The sequence below is a fragment of the Taudactylus pleione genome, unplaced genomic scaffold (assembly GCF_031769625.1).
Source record: "Taudactylus pleione unplaced genomic scaffold, aTauple2 ptg000805l, whole genome shotgun sequence".
Lineage (NCBI taxonomy): Eukaryota > Metazoa > Chordata > Amphibia > Anura > Myobatrachidae > Taudactylus > Taudactylus pleione.
The window spans coordinates 412282-416480 of NW_028285207.1; the positions used below are offsets into that span (position 1 = coordinate 412282).

Consider the following 4199-nt stretch of genomic DNA (forward strand, 5'->3'; position numbering starts at 1 on the left):
CTTTATATAGCACTTACCTCTCCTATATGTGACCATTTATAATATTACCCCAAATGTACTAAGTAATACTACAAATTATATGCTCACTGATACAGCGTTCAAAATAGCATGGAGAGGAGCTCAGCCATCAAACATACATAGGGGTCAATCCAACGAGGTGCGAATTGCGAGTAGTGAGTTTGTTTCTTGAAACTCACAGACTTCTCATCGAAGCGAGCGCCCAAGAATTCTCCGATCCAATTAAAAATGGCTATTTGTGGTGCTCGCAGCGGAGGGGTATGATTTGACTGCCAAATGAGATTTGAGAGAAGTGCATGAAAAAGTGGGGAGACCATCCTGGACCCCGCAAAATGTATATAATTCTGTTAGAAGGACCATATAGTGGGCTGTTTGTGAGCATTAGGAAGGTACTGTAGGTTTTTAAATGGTGTCAAATGGCTGATTTTTATTTTTTAAATGCAAGAAAATGATAAAAAAAACAAACTTTTTTGTTTAATCTCAAACGAATGAAACGAAAAATGCAAAAAAAAAGTAAGAAAAAAAATGTGATTTTGGGGTACTTTGAAGGCATCTTGAAAAATTGAAAAAATAATAAATTATTTTTCAATTAAAAAATTATTGTAATTAAATTTGGGGTGCCTAAAATAACGAAAAAGTTGATTTGGGGGTAATTTGAGGAATTTTTTTTTTTGTACCTCAAAAAATTACATGCAATTATTGGACTAATAATTAAGCTGACTGGAAACTTCCAATTGCTTAATTAGTCATTAGGGGGGGTCCAAGGGGTTCAGCAAAATATCCCAACAATTTAACCTTAAGATAAAGATTTTCCTTCCCATCTCTCACCCTCAGGGAGGTGCGAGTGGAAAGATGTGAATTCAGTCTGACTGATCAGTACGAGTTGCTAATTGAAGTGCAAAATGAATTTGCTATGCAAATTCGAAGAGAAAATAGCAACTCGCAATTTGCACCTAATTGGATTGACCCCCGTAGTGTTCATTCTAGCACCCTGCACCTGTCACAGCCCGTGCAGTTCCTCTTTCCTGCCTGGGGTGTCGCTCTCTGCTCTGGTGCCTCTAGCACACTCAGCTGATGCAACAAAGTGCTGAGATACAGACCAGAGTGTGCTAGAAGCACCAGAGCAAAGAGCATGCAGGTCTGACTGGAGATATCGCTGACAATGCATGGGAGAGCGCAGCATTAGTGACATTGAGGATGCACTAGACCAGGCCTGGCCAACCTCTGGCTCTCCAGCTGTTGTGAAACTACAAGTCCCAGCATGCCCTGCAACTGTTTTAGCATTTTCTAATAACAAAACTGTGGCAGGGCATGCTGGGACTTGTAGTTTCACAACAGCTGGAGAGCCGCAGGTTGCCCATGCCTGCAATGGACGATATGCCCGATATGTACCCGCCATTACACTGACCATTTGGACTATGACCATCACCAGCACCAGATGCAATGAGAAAGTGTCATTAGGCTACAGGGGCCCAATTGGCCCTCTCCCACCTCATCTGGTAATTCTGGGGGATGGGAATTGTGGAAATAGGTAATTTGTCAAAAAAACTCAACACCCAGCGCCGTAAAAACCAAACCACAAAGGAAATGTAATAAACCAACGCAAAGCGACCAAATACTAAAGTTACGCTGATGTTAAAATACAATAATTCAAAAGGCAGAACTAATTTACCATAGAACAGACTGAAATCATCACTCCCATAATGCAATGCATAGAAAAATGAATTAGCCAGTGTATGTATGTATCATTGACTATAGACCGGCACTCCTATATATTATCATGTACCCGGGTGCACATCCAAGGGATCCTCACAATACAATATACAGGCAGCACTCCAAAGGGATTTTTCAAGCAGACAATAAGCAATTACATATAGATATATATATAGATCTTTCAGCCAGTGCATTCATTTTGCCCAAAAGATCAGCTGTTATATAGACCTGCCTGTACCCTGAGGACGTCAGATTGCGGCAGGCGCTGCTATGAAGTAGGGGGATTCTCAGTACCCCGATCAGTCCTTATTGTTTTCGCCCATAAGACCCGTATGGTAGTGCTGCCATCCTCGCCATCAGTGCCAGTGCAGGGATTACGTACACTATGATGATAGCGGGCGCGTGCCAGTCGATGGTCGGCGCTGTTATACACCTCGCACACCGATTAACCCGTGAATTTCCCAGGTCTCAGTCCCTGACCCTAGTACAGAGCAGGGTCATGGGCCTGGGACATTCGTCCCGGGTCGTTTGCTGTCACACATAGTATAAACCTGGGTCGATGTACATTGACGTGAGGTAATCCGCATCCCAGGGTGCAGGATCCCGACGGTCCAAATACGGGCTCCAGAATCCCGACTGCCGGCATCCCGAAGGTAAGTATTAGGGGAAGGGTCAGGGTTAGGCACTAAGGGAGGAGGGGAGGTTGGTTCAGGCACCGGGGAGTTAGGGTTAGGGGGAGGGTTAGGCAGTAAGGGAGGAGGGGAGGTTAGGTTCAGGCACCAGGGAGGGAGGGTTAGGGGAAGGGTTAGGCAGTAAGGGAGGAGGGGAGGTTAGGTTCAGGCACCAGGGAGGGAGGGTTAGGGTCAGGCACCGGGGAGGGAGGGTTAGGCAGTAAGGGAGGAGGGGAGGTTAGGTTCAGGCACCGGGGAGTTTGGGTTAGGGGGAGGGTTAGGCAGTAAGGGAGGAGGGGAGGTTAGGTTCAGGCACCAGGGAGGGAGGGTTAGGGGAAGGGTTAGGCAGTAAGGGAGGAGGGGAGGTTAGGTTCAGGCACCGGGGAGGGAGGGTTAGGGGGAGGGTTAGACAGTAAGGGAGGAGGGGAGGTTAGGTTCAGGCACCGGGGAGGGAGGGTTAGGGGGAGGGTTAGACAGTAAGGGAGGAGGGGAGGTTAGGTTCAGGCACCAGGGAGGGAGGGTTAGGGGGAGGGTTAGGCAGTAAGGGAGGAGGGGAGGTTAGGTTCAGGCACCAGGGAGGGAGGGTTAGGCAGTAAGGGAGGAGGGGAGGTTAGGTTCAGGCACCGGGAAGGGAGGGTTAGGGGGAGGGTCAGGGTTAGGCACCAGGGAGGGAGGGTTAGGGTCAGGCACCGGAGAGGGAGGGTTAGGGGGAGGGTTAGGCAGTAAGGGAGGAGGGGAGGTTAGGTTCAGGTACCGGGAAGGGAGGGTTAGGGGGAGGGTCAGGGTTAGGCACCAGGGAGGGAGGGTTAGGGTCAGGCACCGGGGAGGGAGGGTTAGGCAGTAAGGGAGGAGGGGAGGTTAGGTTCAGGCACCAGGGAGGTAGGGTTAGGGGGAGGGTTAGGCAGTAAGGGAGGAGGGGAGGTTAGGTTCAGGCACCGGGGAGGGAGAGTTAGGGGGAGGGTCAGGGTTAGGCACCAGGGAGGGAGGGTCAGGGTTAGGCACCAGGGAGGGAGGGTTAGGGTCAGGCACCGGGGAGGGTCAGGGTTAGTCAGTAAGGGAGGGGAGGTTAGGGTCAGGCAGCGGGGAAGGAGGGAGGGTTAGGGGTTAGCGTTAGGGTATTTACCTAATGGTGGGGGCTTTGTGACTGCCGGTCATACCTGGGAAAACCAGTCCTAGAGCCAACTGGCCTGGTATCATGGTGGAGGAGGGGGGTTCCTGTATGGTTCCGGCAGCCCCCAGGGGCAATTCATGGTGCAGGGGGGAACCCCCATCTCTCCCCCTGATTTTGGGAGTACCAGAGCTAGTAACAAATAGGGGGGACCCCAACATTGGGGGGGAAATGGTATATATATGATGTATTACAGTAAGAGTGAGACAGACAGTATACAGTGTGTGTCCTATGTACAGGTCACACACAGCCCCCAGGTCACACACATATAACACATACGTACATGTATGACGGGGGCAGCAGCAGCTCAGGCCGTGTCTCCTCCTCCTCCTCATATTGTCCCGTCCGCGTTCTCCTCTCTCCTGCTCCACTGCGGCCTCCGTCACTTCCTGCCACTGGCCGCCGCCGCCATTACTCTTCCTGGCAGCTGCCAGTTCCTCCCCTACTTCCCGGTGTCTCCGCGCTGCCGGTGCCCCCATATTAGTGACGGATCCGGGGGGGGGGGGATTAGAGTTATCGCCCCCCGGTAACACAACTGCAAAAAGATTTTATTTTTCCCCATAAGGGGCGTGGCCACGTGTCAGGTGCTGGGGAGGGGGAGGAGCAGGGGGAGGGGCACATACGGGATA

The 4199-nt window shown here is 50.7% G+C and overlaps 1 protein-coding gene across 1 annotated transcript in view; it reads right to left on the reverse strand.

The window, feature by feature from the left end:
- LOC148474857 (uncharacterized) overlaps nucleotides 1-4017 on the reverse strand; it is a 107611-nt gene extending 103594 nt beyond the window's left edge. The window contains exon 1 of the mRNA XM_088458076.1: nucleotides 3854-4017. The gene's annotated coding sequence lies outside the window, so the exon portion shown is untranslated. The remainder of the gene's footprint in view (nucleotides 1-3853) is intronic.
- Nucleotides 4018-4199: the final 182 nt, after the last annotated feature.